Source organism: Muscardinus avellanarius (assembly GCF_963383645.1).
Source record: "Muscardinus avellanarius genome assembly, chromosome: 8".
NCBI classification, from domain to species: domain Eukaryota; kingdom Metazoa; phylum Chordata; class Mammalia; order Rodentia; family Gliridae; genus Muscardinus; species Muscardinus avellanarius.
The window spans coordinates 29267337-29289100 of NC_137794.1; positions in this window are offsets into that span (position 1 = coordinate 29267337).

Below are 21764 nucleotides of genomic sequence, written 5' to 3' on the forward strand. Positions count from 1 at the left end.
TACTTTTGAGGGCCATTATGGATAATAATATGAATACCAAGTAGCCTTAAAGGGCTCTCTTGGAGAAGTTTTTGTAGAAGTGAGTTCTGCACTATACCCCAAGCAGCCTTGTACCAACTGCTCTCACACTTTAGGGAGCATTCTCTTCTGCCATCTCTAGGACAGAGGGCAAGGGGATGTCCCTGACTCCCTGGCAGCAGTAGATGCATGGAGGGCCTCAGCTGAGGATATTTCAAAAATTCATCTTGTAATTGTCAGCCTGGTGACAGCTGGTAGTCAAAGGGAATTGTAAGCTTTACTTGCTTTCAATACTAATAAAATTTTCTTTATTCATATATTTGGTAATTTTTCCATCAAATCTGTATTTCAACCTAGCCACAGGATGAGAGGTTGGGAAATTAGGAGACTAATGAGAACTTTATCAAAATAAAGTAGTTTTCTTGTGTAGTTGGTTCTGGATGATTTTAAAATTTTTCTCTGTGTTTCAAAGTTTCTAAAATGAAAACATTATTTTTGCCATTAATGTAAAAAATTAGAAATATTTCCCCTATTTTATCTTTTAAGAAACTTGTCTAAGAAAGGAAATAAATTGACTGACTTTGGCTAAAGGGTGATTTGAGATTAAAAGGAGGATCTCAAACATGGAATAGTTTGCTCATGGGGATAGCTGAAAAAGAAGGCAGTGGGGAGGTAGAAAGTTGTTTAGGTGTGATGGGTTTCTGAAGAGCAGGGGGTTTAGGGTACAGACTAGAGCAGAAGGAAAAACAATTGTCACATGGAGATAAAAAGAGAAAATGGGAGGGTGGACATAGGAGGAATTTCACCATCTTCATCCCAACCCTGCCCAGGCATAGCAAAGTGGGGAACTAGAACTTTCCCCCATCTTCTCCTACTCACAGGGGTCAGCTTGGATAGTGTCAGAAGACCCGCAGACAGCAGCTTGTATTGGTGATCTTTATTTCCTTGTGAGGTAGGTGAGGCTACCAGCAAGGAAGGGATGAAGAAGGAGCAGGACCAAATACTTCAACATACACATATGGGCCAGCTTCAAGAAGGATCATGAGGAGAAGCCACTCAAGGACACAAACGGTTGTCTGCCAGTGTTGAAAATATGAGTGGAGTTTCAGATCACAAATATGTTAGAGTTCAAATTCTCTCATCTCATAGTTCATTTGCACAATCTTTTCATCCACTAGCACTTAGCAACCTGGATATAGAGCAAAGAAAATAAACAGAAGGATTGGTTCAGAGTTGGCCTATTTCTAGAAAAGCAAAATGTAATGGCAAGTGGCAAGGGAGTGCAAGTCTCAGAAGGGTCTACTTAGCAAGTAGAAAAAGAAGAAAAGAAAAGGGAAGAAAAATATGAAGTGGAGAAATACACCATAGCAGAGGACTCAATGAGCCTGAAGAGTTAGCTCAGTAGAAAAGAGAGCACTCAAGAGCAATGGAGCAAAAGGTAGAGACGAGAGAGGACAGAACTGTAATTCACCATCTCAGGGCTGGGGACTGGCGAGGTAGGAGGGAGGCCGGGCAGTCACCAAGGGAGTGAAGAGGAAGGTGGGAGGGAAGGGAAGTTAGGAGATCAGAGGAAGTCAGGGAAAGGGGAAGGTGTGGGGTCTACCTGAAGGCTGAATTCTTTCTGGATAGTGACCAGATGGATGCCATACATCCTTGTTTCTTACCCAGAAGATACAGACTACTGTTTCCCAAATACTGGCCCAGCAAAGCATATGATTGTGAATTATCATGTCTGAAAACACTGGTGTATAACATAATACCTGAGATGTAATCACTGCTCACTTTGTCTTTGTTGAGTGAATAAATGCCCCAGAGATGATAGACAAGTTTGTTTCTTGCAACCTATTTATATTGCATATGAGACAAAGCAAATGATATTCTTTGCTGTCAACCAAAGAAAGGAATAAAAAAAAAGTAAGTGATGTTTACTGTTTTGAATGTGCAGAAGTTAGATTTCCTTACAAAAGAATCTTGTGATCCAGGCTTACATATACATGATTGTCACCATTATTGATGACATTATCTAATCATAAAAAAGGTCTATACTCATCCAAAACTCATCTTTTCCATGAAGTGAATTCTGTAGCTTATGCTCTTCAACTTCCCCATCCATGTGTCCATTGTGTTTAGCCTGGACTCATCAGCAGGTTTCTGCCCAGTCTCCTCTCTACTCCCAGTCAACTGGGTGGAGAAGCCAGAATTAGAGCTGCCAGCAATGGCCTCATGACCATAGGATTCTATGGAGAAAGAAGGTATGATCTGGTTGGAGATAATTTAAAGAGAATTAGTCCAGCTGGATTTGGGGATTGTAAAAAATGCAGACTGAAGAAGCATTTCCGGGACCATCTGGCTGAACTTAAGTGAGCACGGAACTATAAGACCACTTGTGAAGTGATGCCGCTGGGAAAGCATCAGTGTGTCTGCATTGCAGTTGGATGGTGGTAGAAAAATCTAAGGGCAAAGATGAAGACTGGGCACATGTAGCTCCTTAAGGAGGCAAATGCTATTTCAGTACAACATACTGATCCATCTGTAAAAATCTCACAATTGACCTTCACAGACTTCAACCTAACTTTCTCTGACTTTCATTGTCTACAACTTGACCTCTCATTGATAATTTGTTTTATCCTGGCTGAGTTCCTCTAGCTTGCAATTTCCTTGGGCCCTTTTAAAGTTTTTGACAGTTGGGTCATTCTTTTTGGTAAATGTTTTTCCAATGACCAATCCTTTGGGGGTGGAAATGGTAAGGGAAATGTGAGAAGACAAACTGACTGGGTCTAGGAGACATTTTACTTGCTCTGTGGTGGGGATCTCACTACCTTTCAGTTGTGAAAAACCTATAGTAGTAATAGACTTCAGTAGCAGTGTGTATTAGAGTATTGTGTTTGTTGTGTGTTGTAACATTTGATTAAACATCAAATATTTGTAAAATGCTCACTGGCATTCAGTAGTATGTGTTATGGATTTGGGAGAGTATGGTTTGGTGGGGAAACTGTTCCCTGGGGACCCTTGCTAGGGTCTCAGACACACTTTCCCCCAACCCATAACAAAACCCCAAAACGACCAAAAATAGAAAATTACCGCAGGTTCTTGTCCTAAGCTAAGAGTAAATATGCATAGCTTGGACAGTTGCTGAAGATTTAAAGAAGTTTATTAGAAAGATAGAAATACAGAAAATAGAAATATATTCAGGGTGACTCGAAATGGATACACCAAAGGAATGACATGTGGACCGGACTTTTTATACCCATGACCTCCATCTTGTTCACGTAATCCTGCCGTAGTGAACATCCCTGTAAGCTACCTCCCCTTAACCCTGAAAGGTACCTCCCCCAGCAAGGTGTGGCAAGGTGTCTTCTTTCATGAAGGGCAAGGTCAAACCCTGCTCCATCCTCTCTAGATCATCATGTAGATCTGTCTTTAGATAAAGGCCTAGCTCTCCTCTCTTTTTTTTTTAATTTGACAAAAAATATTTTTTATTGGTGCAATGTATTCATACATCATAATGGTATAAAGAAAATATTTTTGTAGACATACATGCACACATCGCCCAGTTAGCCCCTACCTGATCCCCACTCCGTTCCCTCCCCATCCCTCCTTTCCGTGCTTGGCTTAGTGGTTGACATCTAGTTTTATAGCAATTTATCCAATATTAACGATGATAATCTCACAAAACAGTTTCATTTGTCTGATACCAAGTTTTTGATGACTAAAAGATAACAGTTCAATATTGCTTTTTGCTTTCTTTCTTACCAGATAATATTTTTTTCTTTTTTTTTTTTAGGTCAAGCTATCATTCATTTATTTATTTCTCAGAAAAAATCTATCCTGATATGGAATATGGACTCTAGATACCCAAAACAATCTCAAAGAAGAACAAAGCTAGAAGATGTATATTTTCTGATTTCAAACCATATAAAGCTACAATAATTGAAACAGTGTAGTACTGTTCCAGAGGCAGATATATAAACCATTGGAGTTAAATAAAAGCCTAGAGATAAATTCTTCCATATATTGTCAAGTTATTTTTGACAAGGTTTCCACGAACATTTGGTAGAAGAAATAATAATCTTTTAACTAAATATTGTTGAAAAATAATAATTACATGAAAAATAATAAAATTGGACCCTTACATAACATATTTACAAATATTAACTCAAAATAGATAAAAGACCTAAGTATAAATCTTAATACTATAAACTTTTAGAAGAAAATCTGGGTCATAAAACCTCACAACATTGAAATTGGCAGTGATTTCTTGGATATGATTTCAATGGCGCAGGCAACAAAATGTTAAATAAACTCCCTAAAAAATAAAAAAATATTGTATATCCAAAGACAGTGTAAACAGAGTTAAAAGTTACTGATAGAATGGGATAAAATATTTCCAAATGCTATATCTGAAGGTATATTAATATTCCAACTAGAAATCCTAAAAATTAGCAACAACAAAAGCAAACAATACAATTTAGAGATAGGTAAAAGACTAACATAAATAATGAATCTCCACAGATAAGCAATCTTAGTTGTCTGTTGGATGGAAAATCTTGTTTCTCTGGTCCTGGTGTGTGTTACCTATTTCTTCTTTGTAGTTAATCTCTTTGAGTATTTTCTCTAGTGCTGGTTTTGAAGACATAAATTCCTTCAGTTTCTGTTTGTCATGGAAACTTCTTATTTTTCCATCTAATTTGATAGAACGTTTTTCTGGGTAGGAAATTTTTGGCTGGAAGTTGTTTTCTTTCAGAGTTTGGAATATGTTACTCCAAGCCCTTCTGGCTCTCATGACTTGGTTTGGGAAGTCTGGAGTGATTCTAATTGGTTTGCCTCTGAATGTCACTTGGCCCTTTGTTTTTGTTGCCTTTAAGATTCTCTGCTTGGCTTCCACATTGGTCATTTTGACAATTATGTGGCGTGGGGATCCTCTTCTCTGATCCTCTCTAACGGGAGTTCTATAAGTTTCCTGGACCTGTGTATCAACCTCTTGCTCTATGTTTGGAAAATTTTCTGCTATTATTTCCTTGAAAAGATTGTTAATCCCTTTGGTTTCACCTTCTTTTCTCTCCTCTATTCCAATTATTCTTAGGTTAGCTCTCTTAAAATGGGCCCATATTTCTTCAATGTCAGATTCCTGCTGTCAGATATTTTTTTCTAGATTAGAAACTATGCGTTCATTTTTTGAATGATCATCTTCTAAGAGTGAGATTCTATTCTCCATGTGGTCTAATCGGTTGTTTTTACTTTTAATTGAGGCCTTTACTTCATTAATTGCATCCTTTATCTCTCTTTGGCTCTCTCTGAATTCTTTTCGAAACACCTCTATTATTTCTACAGTTATTTTCCTGATTTGATCTTCTATAAATCTCTGAATTTCTGTTTTATTGGGTTCTAATGTTGTGGGGTTGTGAGCATTTATTGCTCCATTGTTATTCCTCTTTCCCATGATTTCGGAAGTTTGTGCCTTCTCTGAGTTCTTCCCTGGGTCACTACAACTTCACTTAAGGTGCTCTGGATCTCGAGTCTGTGGTATCTCAGTCACCACTACTCCTTTACTGGGTTGTATCGCAGATTCTCAGACCCTGAGGGTCAATCAAGGCTGCTTTAGACCATGGGGGGGTGCCAGGTTGGGCGTTCTCCTATGGTGTAATATCTCTGCCACCAACACTCCCCCACTGGGTCAAGTCCCTGGGAGTACAGTACTGGGACTTCTCCTCTAGGGGCCCCAATTTGACTCACTGTTGAGTGCACAGATGGAGCTGTCGTGGACTCGGCGAATTCGCTGCTGCTGCTGCTGCCGGTAGCAATATGGCGCCGCTGCTGCTGCACCCTCGGCCGTGAGGCTGGCGTATTTCTTTTCTGTTTTTGAAATCCACTCTGGGTCTCTGCAGGGTGCGCTGAGCCCAGCCCCTGGGAGCTTTAGATGCTTCCTGTGCCGAGAAATCTGCTGAATCCCACCTGGCTGTTCCGCAGTGGCTCAACTCAGCTCGCTGTCCGCCACTCCTCTCTGGAGCTTGGTAGGCTGTTGAGTGTGTTGGTCTGGTGCCGTCCGGTGAACTTGCCGCTGCTGCCAGCAGTAAGGTGCTGCTGCAGCGTTCTCAAGCGTGAGGCCAGCATATCTCCTCTCTGGTTTCTGAGCTCTGTTATGAGTTAGCTTCTTCTCTGGAGCCTGGTGCTACAAGGCAAAATGGTGCCCGCCGCTTCATGCCGCGGCTCTGGCTGCAGCACTGCGGTCTGGTTTCTGGTGTCTCGTTTTTCCAGCCCTCTTTTTCTCTGTCCCTTAAGATTACATTTTTTTTGTGTCTCTGCTGATGGTGTTTTCTGGCTATGAAAGGCGCTGATTTTGTGGTAATAGAGATTGCTTGTTAGCGGGGCTCGTAAGCCCCGTTTTGCTCCGTCGCCATCATCCCGGAACTAGTTCTCCTCTCTTAATATCTGTCTTTAGATAGAAGAAGCCCTAGCTCTCCTCTATTGACTTGTTAATTACTTTGAGCTAGGTTAACTTACATTGGAATAGCTGTCTGTTTTAGGCAGAAATCAAGTCCTTTCTTTACCCATGTCTGCTGCCATTTTGACACAACTATTTTGAACTATATCAATTATTTTCTTTTGAAATATATTAATAATCAGAGCTTTCCAAAATCTTCCTAGGCCAGTCCCAATACTCGTACATAAGTTATATTTAAAGTATTGGGGCTTGGAAAGGAGAATCTAGCTACAAGTCTACACAGCATTCATCTATTTGGCTGTGTTGTGCCATGTACTTAAAATAGTACCAGATCTTTTCATAAATTAAAATGTACTCTATAGTATTTTTACCATTTTTACTGTAGTATCTCATATAATAAATTTTATTTTCCTCTATTTAAAGATTTTTCATAACAGAAACAGATTGAGACATTGCAATAGAATGTTAGTTTTTTTTCATCTGTTGAAATGTTTATCTGTGCTTTAAAGATACCTTAAATAAATATGATTTTAATAATTATATTCCATAAATTAAAGTCCAGAAGACATTTTAAATATCATGAACAAAAATAATTTTACCTATCCTGTATTTTTAATATATTTTGGAATCTAAATTGAAGGGTATGAGAATCGCCCACCAACCCAAATATCGAAGGACTCACAAGAGATGTAAAATGCAAGCGAGGTTTATTGTGCTGCAGCTCTGTCCTGGCTAGCCAGGGGTCGAGACCAAGACACTAAATGGTCAAGGTTCGACCAAGGGCTCACTCCACAGTCTGGATTTATAGCCCCAGGAGGGAGTGGTTACAACGTCAGAGCCCACCAAAAGTCTGAGCCCGCCAACCTTAGAATACAACCAATCAGATACAAGGACAAACAAGTACAACCAATAATTTAAAAACATGCATCCACACACATCAGAGCCTGCTAAAGACTGCTTATCTCCCTTATGGTATGTGTTTGTTCCCTAGGGCTGCCTTTCCCACCCACCTTGGCTGGGCCAGGCTTATCTCTACGCTGAGGACTCTGCCTGGAAAGCAGATTAGCATGGCCTTGTTTGCTGATCTGGCTCAGAGATATGGGGATGGGGCCCATGTTCAAAGACCTTGGCCGGCAAGCTGGAGATTAGAGGCTTTGACCTGGTGGGTCCCCTGCCCTGGTCCTTGAATCCTGCAACCTGGGCAGCTGGGCTTACGGATCTTTATTCTGTTTCTAATCCTACCTTACTTCTATATCTTAACTCTATATTCTAATATCTTATTTCTAATCCTAATATGGGAGAAGACTTCTCTAGTTAACTTCTCATGCTTGGGTGGGGGAAAGCGCTTCTTCCAGCCTGCTTTCCAGCACCCCTACAAGATGATAGTATTTTCTCGTGCCTTTGTATATACTTTGCTAATTATGGAACTGTAGAATGTAAAAATAACTTTTTTCCTATTCATGCACATTTTTATTCTTATTTTACATCACAGCAATGTTTTTGTGTCCTTAAGAATTAGTATTGTACCAGTACTGGAATGGCCTAGGAAGATTTGGGAAAGCTCTGATTATTAATATATTTCAAAAGAAAATAACTGATATATTTCAAAATAGCTGTGTCAAAATGGCAGCAGACATGGGTAAAGAAAGGACTTGATTTCTGCCTAAAACAGGCAGCTATTCCAATGTAAATTAACTTAGCTCAAAATAACTAACCAGTAAATAGGAGGGGAGAACTAGGCCATTCTCTATCTAAAGACAGATCTTAAGAGGAGAACTAGGCTTTTATCTAAAGACAGATCTGCATGATGATCTAGGGAGGGTGGAGCAGGGTTTGACTTTGCCCTTCATGAAAGAAGACACCTTGCCACAACTTGCTGGGGGAGGTACCTTTCAGCGTTAAGTGGAGGTACCTTACAGGGATGTTCACTACATCAGAGTCATGCAAACAAGATGGAGGTCTTGGGTATAAAAGGCCGAGTCCACGTGTAATCCCTGGGGTGTATTCATTTTGAGTTACCCCCTCATGCCATTTTGGCATGGGGCTGTATTTCTATTTTCTGTATTTGTATCTTTCTAATAAACTTTTCTAAATCTTCTGCAACTGTCCAAGCTATGCATATTTATTCTTAGCTTAGGGCAAGAACCCATGTTTTTTTCTTCTATTTGGGGTCATTTTGGGTTTTGTTATGGGTTGGAGGTGTGTTCGGGACACTAGCAGGGGTTCCCGGGGAATGGTTTCCCCACAACCATACTCTCCCAATCCGTAACAAGTATTATTAATATAATTGAAACCATGATTAATTTTAAATTTATTATATGCCATTTTATTTTATTTTATTTTTTTATTTTTTTTATTTTTTTGTTTTTAATTTTTTAATTTTTTTTATTTTATTGGTGCACTGTATTCATACATCATAGTAGGATACATACTTTTGTAGACATACATGCACACTTTTCCCAGTCAGCCCCCACCCAATCCCCACCCCATTCTCTCCCTATCCCTCCCTCCCATGCTTGGCTTAGTGATTGACATCTAGTATTATGGCAATTTATCTAAAATTAAAAATGATAATCTCACATAACAGTTTCATTTGTCTGATACCAAGCTTTTGATGACTTAAAGATAACATTTCAATATTTCTTTTTGCTTTCTTTCTTACCAGAGAATATTTTTTTCTATTTTTTAGGTGAAACTATCATATATTTATATATTTATTTTTCAGAAAAAAATCTATCCTAATATGGAATATAGAGTCTAGGTACACAAAACGATCTTGAAAAAGAACAAAGCTAGAAGATATATATTTTCTGATTTCAAACCATATAAAGCTACAATAATTGAAACAGTGTAGTACTATTCTAAAGGCAGATATATAAACCATTGGAGTTAAATAAAAGCCTAGAGCTAAATTCTTCCCTATATTGTCAAATTATTTTTGACAAGGTTTCCACGAACATTTGGTGGTGGAAATGATAATCTTTTAACTAAATATTGTTAAAAAATAATAATTACATGGAAAAGAATAAAATTGGACCCTTACCTAATCCCATATACAAATATTAACTCAAAATAGAAAATAGACCTAAATACAAATCTTAAGACTATAAACTTTTAGGAGAAAATCTGGGTCATAAAAACTCACAACATTGAAATTGACAGTGATTTCTTGGTTATGATTTCAATGACACAGGCAACAGAGGAGTATATAGACTCCCTAAAAAATAAAAAAATAAAAAATATTGTATATCCAAAGACAATGTAAACAGAGTTAACAGTTACTAATAGAATGGGATAAAATATTTCCAATTGCTATATCTGAAGGTATATTAATATTCCAACTAGAAATCCTAAAAATTAACAACAATAAAGGCAAACAATACCCTTTAGAGATAGGTAAAAGACTAACATAAATAATGAGTCTCCACAGATAACCAATCTTAGTTGTCTGTTGGATGGAAACTCTTGTTTCTCTGGTTCTGGTGTGTGTTACCTATTTCTTCTTTGTAGTTAATCTCTTTGAGTATTTTCTCTAGTGCTGGTTTTGAAGACATAAATTCCTTCAGTTTCTGTTTGTCATGGAAGCTTTTTATTTTTCCATCTAATTTGATAGAAAGCTTTTCTGGGTAGGAAATTTTTGGCTGGAAGTTGTTTTCTTTCAGAGTTTGGAATATGTTACTCCAAGCCCTTCTGGCTCTCATGACTTGGTTTGGGAAGTCTGGAGTGATTCTAATTGGTTTGCCTCTGAATGTCACTTGGCCCTTTGTTTTTGTTGCCTTTAAGATTCTCTGCTTGGCTTCCACATTGGTCATTTTGACAATTATGTGGCGTGGGGATCCTCTTCTCTGATCCTCTCTAACGGGAGTTCTATAAGTTTCCTGGATCTGTGTATCAACCTCTTGCTCTATGTTTGGAAAATTTTCTGCTATTACTTCTTTGAAGAGATTGTTGATCCCTTTGGTTTCACTTTCTTTTCCCTCCTCTATTCCAATTATTCTTAGGTTAGCTCTCTTAAAATGGGCCCATATTTCTTCAATATCAGATTCCTGTTGTCGGATATTTTTTTCTAGATTAGAAACTATGAGTTCATTTTTGGATTGCTCATCTTCTAAGAGTGAGATTCTGTTCTCCATGTTTTCCAATCGGTTGTTTGTGCTTTGAATTGAGGCCTTTACTTCATTAATTGCATCCTTTATCTCTTTTTGGCTCTCTCTGAGTTCTTTTCGAAGCACCTCTATTATTTCTACAGTTATTTTCCTGATTTGATCTTCTAGAAATCTCTGATTTTCTGTTTTATCGGGTTCTGATGTTGTGGGGTTGTGGGCATTTATTGCTCCAGTATTATTCCTCTTTCCCATGATTTCCGATCTTTGTGCCTTCTCTGGGTTCTTCCCTTGGGTCACTATGACTTCCCTTACGGCGTTCTGGATCTCGAGTCAGTAGTATCTCGGACCCCACTACTCCTTTACTGTGTTTTATCACAGAGTCTCTGACCCAGAGAGTCGATAGAGGCTGCTTTAGACTGTGGGGGGTGCCAGGTTGCACGTTCTCCTATGGTGTGATATCTCTGCCACCGCCCCTCCCCCACTGGGTCAAGTCCCAGGGAATACAGTACTGGGATTTCTCCTCTGTGTCCTGCAATTTGACTCACTGTTCTTGAGTACGCAGATGTAGCTGTACTGGCCTCGCTGAATTCGCTGCTGCTGCCGCTGGTGGCAATATGGCGCCGCTGCTACTCCCTTGGCTATGCGGCTGGCGTTTTTCTTCTTGATTTTGATTTCTACTCTGAATCCCTGCAGCGTGTGCTGAGCTCGGCCACTGGGAGCTTTAGATGCTCTCTGCGTGGAGAAATCCCGCCTAGCTGTTCCGCAGTGGCTCACCTCGGCTTGTTGTAGCCGTCTGGTGAATTCGCCGGTGCCTCCGGCAGTATGGCGCTGCTGCCGTGTCTGCCGCGTCCTCGGGCGCGAGGCCGGTGTATCTCCTCTGTGGCTCTGTTCTCAGTCCGCTTTCTCTCTGGAGCCTGGTGATTTTTTGTTTCACTGGTGATGGTGTTTTCTGGCTATGAAAGGCGCTGATTTTGTGGTAATGGAGATTTGTTGTTAGCGGGGCTCTTAAGCCCCGCTTTTCTCGGTCGCCATCTTCCCGGAAGTCCCCTTATATGCCATTTTAATATTGCATATCCAATATATAAACAGAATTTTAATTTATGTCTGCTTGAAAAGATTAATGTGATGCAAATATACAGATATTCTATGACTTTATGCATCCTTCAAATATCAATGAAGAGCCTGAAAACCTAGTTAAGATAGAATTTTTTGGTGGTACTGGGGCTCCTGGAAGCCCTTCTGCCTCCGGGCTACACTCCCAGACCTATATTATATATTTCATTTGGAAACAGGGTCTCTTAAGCCAGCGTGGCTTTCAAACCTGCGCGATCCTCCTGTCTCCACCTCCCAAGCGCGGGGATTACAAGCGTGCGCCACCACGCCCGGCCTAAGATGATTTTTTTTTTTTGATACCAAAGATGATTCATGAATTTGAACTTGTGAATATACCATATTCCCCTGGAATTTTAGTATGTTTTGGTTTTCTTTCTTCTTTTCCTTTTTTTTTTTTTTTTTTTTAGCAATACTAGGGATTGAACCCAGGGGCATTCACTTTCTAGCTATACCCCCAGCCCTATATTTTTATTCTTTATTTTGAAATGGTCTCACTGAGTTGCAAAGGGCCTCACTAAGTAGCTGAGGCTGTCTGCAAACCGTGATCCTCCTGCCTCAGCCTCCCAAATACTGGGATTACAAGCATGTGCCACCACGCCTGGCTACATTTTGGTTTTTGTTTTACCAAAACCAAATGAGGGGATGGGAGCGGGGAAGAGAGAAACTCTCTAAAGCACATGATGTACTTAAACAAACGTATCAAAGTCAATCACTAAGCCAAGCATGGGAAAGAGAGATGGGGAGAGAATGGGATGGGGATTGGATAAGGGCTAACTGGGTGATGTGTGCATGTATGTCTCCACATCTTTTATCCCATTAAGATGTATGACTAAAATACACCAATTAAAAAAACTAAAAAACATTGGGAATTTGTATGCTTTTTTGATTTTGCTGTCAATGGTTGGGTAAGCTTTGTTTAAAACAAATGATTGGGAAACTCTTTTCACCAACTTCCCAGTGTGTCTTCCAAAGGCAGTTTGGGAATGCAGTTCTTGTATCAGTATTGGGAATGACCTAGGAAGATTTGAGAAAGCTATGATAATTAATATATTTCAAAAATTGGGTGAAGGGCAAATCTGTGCAAGGACTTGGTTTCTGCCTAAAAGCAGGCAACTATTCCAATGTAAATTGACCTAGCTAAAAGTAATTAACAAGTCAGTAGGAGAGGAGAACTAGGCCTTTCTCTATCTAAAGACAGATCTACATGATTAGATAAGCTAGCTAAGATGGTAGGAGGGGTCGACCTTCATGAAAGGAGACACCTTGCCACACCTTGCTGGGGGAGGTACCTTACAGTGTAAGGGGGGATACCTTACAGAGACATTCACTACGTCAGAATCATGTAAACAAGATGGAGGTCATGGGTATAAAAAAGGCCGAACCATGTATGATCCCTTTGGTGTATTCATTCAAGTCACCCTTCCATGCCAGTCTGGTATGAAGCTATACCTATCCTTTGTATTTCTATCTTTTAATAAACTTCTTTAAATCTTCAGCAACTGTCCAGGCTATGTATATTTATCCTTAGCTCAGGACAAGAACCCGCGTTTTTTTTCCTGTTTTTGGTAGTTTTGGGTTTTGTTGTGGTTTGAGGGAAATCGTGTCTGGGACCCTAACAGGGGTCCCTGGGAACAGTTTCCCCACAACCATACTCTCCCAAACCTTAACGGTTCTAATTCACACATTACCAGGTTCCTGAGTAGCCCTTCTGATAAAAAAAAACTAAAATAATTTCACTATTAATTAAAAGTAAAATTCAAGGCCAGGGCTCAAGTTTTTATTTATTTCTATACTTCTGTTGGTGCATAAGAGTCTCCCATCATAAGGTAGTTATGATGTGACAGTAACAGTGACAGACACGCACACACCAGTTGAACAGGGGCGTTCTAACTTTGAACTACACCCTCAGCCCTATTTTTATTCTTTATTTGTAACAGGGCCTCGCTAGGTAGCGGAGGCTAGCTGCAAACCTGTGGTCCTCCTGTCTCAGCTTCCCAAGTACTGGGACGACAAGATGTGCTACCACACCCCGGCTGAGAGTCAAGGTTTTAAAAGAGACTGCGTGGTCTTCAGAGTTCAGGTCCTAGAGTTCTAGGTCATCAGAGGGTTTCTGTGGGGAACCTACAGAAAACTAGGATACAAAAGGGACTCCAGACAAAGGAGGAGAAACGTTAGTGAAGTGATGAATGAGAGGGGTCTGCGGGAAGGAGGAGGGTGGGAGGCAGGGAGATCTGATGAAGAAAATACTTTAATTGCTAATTCTCCCCTATTTTAAACCTAATTCTAAAGACAAGAAACAGACAAAAGGGTTGGGAAGTACTATCATAGGGTTAACCGCCTTCTTACAAGAAAATAATAAACCTACTCTCACTATTACCATTAAAGGGCGGCCTTTTACAGGAATGAAACAGGGGTGCAACCTGTGTCACTCTCTCTGTCCAAACTGTGCGCTCTGTGTTATTGCTCATGGGTTGTTGAACAGCCACTGACTAATGTCCCTGAGCAATTAGGGTAAGGCTTCTTTAGCCACTACCAAACTTAATAATGCCTTGTATCTGCGTGATTCTAACACAACTAGTGCTCAACTCAGCTAGAGCCTAGAAATCTAAGACTTCTTTTTCTGAAATTTGGTGTTTGGAAAGTCTTTTGTTAAGCAATAGAGATTTTATCCCGGACATCCTCAGTGTTTGCCATAGACCTAGAAATTTTGTAGGTACCTTTTACCTCTGCAAATCTGCTTTTGTTTTGAGTGCTTTACTTCTCTGCCCTGGCATGCATTTTATTCAGTAAATTTATAGCAGCAAAACAGAAGAAGAATAAGTCTGCCTCAGGCAGTTTGGAATTATCACCGGGCCAAAACAAAGGGGCTTTTTAGAATTATTGTTATGCCATGTTCAGGATTTTGGTACTTGATCTAGTAATAGATTTTAGCAAATTTAAATATTTTTAGAAGTTTAAATCAATTTTCCATTTTATCTTTTCAAAAACTGATTTTTTTACTTTAATATTATTCTGAATGTGGTCTTTGAAACACAAACTCCTCCTCTCAACTCTTGCTTCTCCCTAGAAAAAGAGCCAAGGAATTTAACTCCAGTAATTTATAGCTGTTGATTGATGGCTTGATTGCATTTTGAAGGAAACCCATTCACTTTAAATATCACCACCATTGGCATAGGTTTAGTAGAACCTTTAGCTTTAATTAAGAAATTAAAATATTTTATTTTTTTCTCTTAATTATGTATCAGCTGGGTGAGGAAATAAAATGTAAATGCCTCAAGGTTACAACTGATATGGTGCCTTTAAGGGCAATTAGGAAAGTATTTGGGGCTTGAGACAGGAGGATCACAGGTTCTAAGCCAGCATCAATGACTTAGCATACCCTCAGGAATTTAGTGAGATCCTGTTTAAAAATAAAAAATAAAAATGGGGTGGGGAGGTAGAATGCCCCCTGGGTTCAGTCCCTAGAACCAGGAAGAAAAACAAAAAAATTAACTAGGGTGGGGATTGGTATAAAAAGAGCAAGTGACACCAGAGATGGCCCAGGGCATTTTATCCAGAATTCCTTGTGCCCTAAGGCGAGAAGTTCATCTGGCTTCTTGGATGTGCCAGTATTGGAAAATTGCTTTGGTATTAATTTCCAAAATGTAAAAAGTAGTCAGGGCCTGGGTGCTATGCAGGTGCTCAGGCAGGGAGGGTCGGCAGCTGTTACAATGCAGAGTTCTCTCTTGGCCCTTTGTTTTAATGATTAACCTATAGTAAAAGCCTTAGATACAATTAAAGTCTTTAACTCTAAAAATATGTAGAGGAAATCAGTGCCTCTGTTTACTTCTGCTGCTTTGTGACCTGGCCTGGGTTTAAGAAAGGAAAACTCTGTGTGTTGCTTCAAAGCACCCATAATTGATGAGCAACCAATACTGCCCAATACAAGAGAGGCAAAGACCAGGTAGATTATTGACCCCTGCACTTAGTAAGTGCACTGTCTGGAGACTAGGAGGCACCACCTGCCTAAGGAATGTCACTAGCTCATTGCCTTGGTAACGCTGATAAGAAGATACCAATACAAGATGTATTTAAGGGCGGGGGTCCTAGAAGGGGGAGGATTCCATTTTCGGGCTCTCCAGCATGCATGCCAGCATGCTGCTTTTTCTTTTTTCTCAATTTTCTATTGATTTTGTAATAAAGACTTGTTAAATCTCTACTAAGCTGCCTGTTAGTTTTAAATTTTCTGTTCAACAAACTTTAGTATGTCATCAGATTCTGCCAGCACCTAGAACTCTTTGGCTATAAAAAATATCCCCAAATAATAGTAGCTTAGCCAAGTTAGAATTTACTCTTACATACACAATATTTTCTGCTTTTCTTCTTTTTCTTTCGAGCCCAGGGGCATTCTGCCTCCAGGGTATACCTTCAGCCCTTTTTGTTTTTATTTTGAAACAGCATCTTCCTAAATTGCTGATGGCCTTGCTGAATTGCTGGGGCTGTCCTTAAACCTGTCATCTTCCTGTCTTAGCCTCTCAAGTACTAGGATTACAGGCATGTGCCACCACACCTGGCTTTCTACATACAATTTTCTGAGAGGTAATTGTTGTGGACAGGATTGTGTTTCCTCAAAAGATGTGTCCTACCCCACCTCCCCTTACTTGTGAATGTGACTTTACATAGAAATAGTGTCTTTGTGACTATTAAATTATAAAGAGGTTAACTGGGTTGGGGTGTGCCCTACTGCAAGGACTTTGTAAGAGGGAGGTTTGGATAGATACCTGGGGATGCACCGTGTGACTAGGAGGTGGGGATCAGAGCCATTCCTCTGCAAGCCAAGAGTTGCCAGCATAGAATAAACACAAATGAAAAAAATAGAAGACTTAACTCTCCCAATGATCTAGAAAATTAGCAATTATAAATTCTTCCTCTGACTCTTTAAAATATACATACATATTTTAAAAAGAAAACGAATCTTTTTCCAGCTTTATGCCTTCTGGGGAAAGTCTTTCTCAAGTTCCTGTGAGCCATGTCTTTGAATGCAATCTTTTTTTTTCTATTTTAAGTATGCAATTTTTATTTTATTTGGTGCATTGTGATTTTACATTATATTGCAGTGTAGAGTGTCAGAAAATAGTGCACACAACTCTTGGTGCTTCCCCACTGGGATCCCCCTTCCACTGCATGTCTTTGGTATTGGAATTGGTAATTTTACATACTTTCGGAGCATTATTTTTACTATTGCATTCTTTATGATTTAATCTATCTGATGTTGCCCTTCTTTCCAAATATCTCTAGCTCCCACATATAAGAGAGAACATACACCTACTTGATTTCTGAGACTGGCTATAGTCACTTAGTATAATATGCTCCAATTCTATCCACTTTCCTACAAATGGTGTAACTTTGTCTTCTTTATGGTGGAGGAAAATATATGAAAAAATGTTCAACATCTATAGCAATCAGGAAAATACAAATTAAAACTACCTTGTGATCCCAACTCTAGTTAGAACACAAATAATAATCTGTTGGTGGAACTGCAAACTAGAACAGCCGCTTTGGAAATCACCGTGGAGGTTTCTCAGAAGACTTGGAATGGAATTACCATATGACCCAGCGATCGTGCTCCTGGGCATCTTCCCAAAGGAAATGAAATCAGAAGATTATAATCATATGTGCGTATCCATGTTCATAGCAGCACAATTTACAATAGCCAAATGATGGGATCAGCCTAGGTGTTTGTCAACAGATGAACGGATCACAGAACTTTGGTATATACACACAATAGAATGCAATGCAGTCCTGAAGGAAGAGAGAGCCCCTTTTCCCTTTCTCTAATTGAATAGGAGCCTAACTTCTGCAAAATTACCTCCTGTTATGAAGATATGAGTTTATTTTCCTTTGGGTAAATCCAATTAGCAAACATAAGTGGCCGCCCCAGTTACAGACGCTAGCATGTGCGACAAATGGAGCTGATAGGTCCCCTTGCTTGAAGACCAGTTCTTCCTCAGTGTAAATGGAGTGGGTTGTGCTGGCTCAATTCTCTGAATGGGTGAATTTTCTCCCTTGCATTTAACTTCTTTGTGTGTTGCCTGTGATGAACTCCAATTTTACTTTTTGGGTGGGGGTAACTGGGGATTGAGCCCAGGCACATTTTTATCCCCAGCCCTTTTTATGTATTTATTTTTTATTTTTTATTTTGAGGCAGTCTTGTTAAGTTGCTGAGCATCTCACTAAGTTGCCAAAGCTATCTTCAAACCAGCAATCCTCCCGTCTTAGCCTCCCAAGTATTGAGATTACGAATGTGTGCCATCATCCCTGGCTCCACATTCTAGTTTGATGCTTGTTTGATAATAAAATTGTTTTCTTTTTCCTCCATCTTTGATGAAAGGTTTTCCAGAATAGGAGACTTTTGCATTTAACTATATTTTCTCAATACCAGCAACCACTCGAAGCAGGGAAGATTCATACCACTGGGGCAGCAGAGGCAGCAGGGGCATGCCTACACATTGATTCTGAACTCAACCTCCAGAACTGGGAGAGACTACTCTGTTGTTTTAAGCCACTCTCTTTGGGAAATTTTGTTATGACAGCCCTAGAAAATTAATGCAGTAACCTGGGTCTGGTCTCCATGAAGCGCTCCAAGACTGAGGACCTTGCTGGCCTTTTGTTCTGCCATTCCTCAGTGTGCTCTTGGTCCTTGGAGCCCAAGCTGGAGAGCAAGACATCATGTCTGTATTCACACAGCAGGATGGAGAAAGGGCTAAGGGTGGACGCCAATTCTCTTCCCTTTTTTTCTTTTCTCATCTATTTTTCTATTCCTTTTCATTTCTTTCCCTTCCCTTCTCTTTCTTTTTTTGTGTGCTGCTGGAGATTGAACCCAGGCATTCTCTGTTGCAGGGGATAGGTTGGGGGGGGAAAGGTGTGTGGTGTGAAATAATCCCCCACCACTACCAGACACACAGAGACAAACAGAAAAACCGTGGATTCTTGTCCTAAGCTAAGAATAAGTATTCATCGCTTGGACAGCTGCTGCAGATTTAAAGAAGTTTATTAAAAAGATAGAAATATAGAGATAGTTACAGCCCTGTGCCGGAGCGAGGCACAGGGGGGCAATTCGAATGAAAATGCCAAAGAACTCCAGTTTACTGAGTTTTTATCCTGTCTAAGTCCAGCAGGTCCCTCTGATTTTTGGAGATCATGTTACCCCTTATCTCCAACCCCGGCTCTGCTTCTGTTATCTCTCCAGCCGAATTTATGGCCTAAAGGGGGAGACATCTCTGTCTCCAAACACAGGCTTTTACCTTTCGTCTTCTCCCCCAAAATGTGTTAAATTGTTCTTAGGAATGCAAGGACATGTTAGCTAACCCTGGCTTTCTTAGTAAAGAAGATATGTTTCAAGGTTGGACATCTTTTCCAGGATTGATACATTAATACATTTTAAACTCTCTTCCCAATACCAATACATTCTCCTTCTGAGCTACACCCCTAGCCCTATTCATTTATTTATTTTTGTGGTACTGGGAATTAAAATTGGAGGTATTCTACCTCTGAGCTACACCCCTAGCCTTATGTTTTATTTATTTTTATTTTGAACTAGGGCTTAACTGGGTTGATGATAGTTTCACTACTTTCTGAGGCTCTAATCTGGGCTCTTCCTGTCTTAGCCTTTTAAGTATTAGGATTACAGGTGCTATTATGCCCAGTTTTATTTTTTTTTTTAAGGTCTGGGGATGGAACCCAGAGGCATTTGACCTCCGAGCTACACCCCCTGCCTAATTTTTTATTCTTTATTTTGAAACAGGGTCTCACTGAGTTGCGAAGAGCCTCACTAAGTAGCTGAAGCTGTCCGCGAACCGCGATCCTCCGGTCTCAGCCTCCCAAATGCTGGGATTACAAGTGTGTGCCACCACACCTGGCTTAGCTTTTTTAAAAAATTTATTTTATTTAATTTATTTTTTAATTTTTAATTTTTATTTTTTTGGTACTAGGGGTGGAACCCAGAGGCTTTCTATCTCCGGGCTATACTCCCAGACCTTTTAAAAAATATTTTGTTTGGAAACAGGGTCTCACTAAGTTGCTGAAAGCCTCACTAAGTAGCTGAGGCTGGCTTTGAACCTGTGTGATCCTCCTGTCTCAGCCTCCCAAGTGCCATGCGCCACCACGCCCGGCTAGTTTTTTTTTTTTTTTTTTTTTTTTTTAAATGAGGTCTTTGCTAAATTGCTGAGGCTGACCTTGAACCTACAATCCTTTTGTTACAGCCTCCCAAGTACTGGGATTACACATATGCTACCACACCTAGCTACCAATTCTTTCTTAAGGAAGATTTCCCAAAAACTGTCACAGGAACTTCTGCTTCAATCCCATTGGGTGGTGCTGAAAGGTTACACAGCCACATGTGACTTCTTAGAAATGTGGTGTTTATCCTAGGTGGCCATGTGTGTAGCTAAAAACTGATGACTGTAGAAAAGGGAAAAGGGACACTAGGGACAACTTGTACTGTCTGAACGTTCCCATCTGTTCTCTTCCCTACTTTTTTCCTGAATACATTACAAATTCTTTCCCACATTCTTTTTTTTATATATACTTTTATTGGTGCATGATAGTCTCACCCTGTAATGTAGTTCAGAGTGGTAGGAACATACATGCATGCAGCACACGGTGAGCATCCCCAACTCCCTCCCCTCCCCCCCAATACATGACCTCCAGCTTTCTCACATTGTTGACCTGAATTTTCCACCTTTCATAGTTTTTCTCTCCCCAAGATGGTGAGAGTCATATTTTGTAATTTTACTAGGTCTGATGGTATTTGATTAGTTTCCAAATATTTTCATAGACAGACAGTACTTAATACTCTCTCCTCAATTTGACTTCCCAAAATGTACTCCCATGACTGAAACACAAGGCCCACTTTGGGTGGTTGGATTTTCAACACAGCAGGGTGACGGAAATTCTTTATTAAAATTGGACTCTTGACATGGACATGTTTTCATAGAAAAAATGAACTCAAGAAGAGAGATAAAATAAAACTGTTCATAATATTCCATTCATTATCTAACTGTTACAACATGTGGCACTGATTTTAAAATAATTCTTTGTTTTCATACAGGCGTGGACATTCTTGACAATGTAAATAAAAGGAACCTCAGACAACAGTCTAAAATTTTTATAAGAATTTATAGACAAATCAGAAATATTTACATTTTAGCTTTATTATGCTATAAAATAAATGATGTGTTTTAAAAATTCTAAGTTTAGTGTTATTTTTTTGAAACTTATTTATTTATTTGATACTCATGATTGAACCTAGGGGTATTCCCTGGGACTCGTCAGCACTATTTCTTTATTTTTTTATTTTGAAACAGGGTCTCACTAAGTTGATGAGGGTCTCACTAAGTTTCTGAGGCTGGCCTAAGAATCTAATCAAACAACATCCAAACTAGTCCAAACTTCCTGAACCTGTGACCCTCCCATCTCAGCCTCTCAAGTAATGGAATTACAGGTGTGTGCTAATTTTGGGGGGATGGAGGAGGTGATGGCGGTGGGTTTCTGGGTTTCTAGTTTTTGATCTTCAGTTCCCCATCACTACTAAATCCTTGAGACAAATTTTTCATCTGCTTCTCAAAACATCGAAGGACATTTACTAAGCGTTTGCAAATGTGTCTCTGAATGGAGAGGGGTTTCCATCTTGTTTTTGTGCACTGAGTCCTCCGTTTTGCTGAGCTTGCTTGTCCATGGTATGTTTCTGTTTCCTTTCAGCAGTGTGTAGGGCACACTTTTTTCTGCACTGAGAGCTGTCATATGGATTGTTTTGGCTGTTTCCGTGATACGTAAATGGACAAGGATTTTAAAAAATGTTCTTGGCCCTAAAACACACCATATTTATTTACACATCTAGGTAACCAGAGCTCCTCTTACACTTTATCACTTGCTCTTTTTCTTGCTGGAAAGAGAATTTTTTTGTGTGTGTTTTTATGAGAGATTGGCAAAATGCCTCTTAGCTCTCTGATCTCCCGCTCAAAACTGCTGTGGACTTTTACCTGCTTTTGAGAGTTGTGTAGCAAAGAGATCGGTTAGTTAGTGGAGGCTACCTGGTAGCAGAAAGT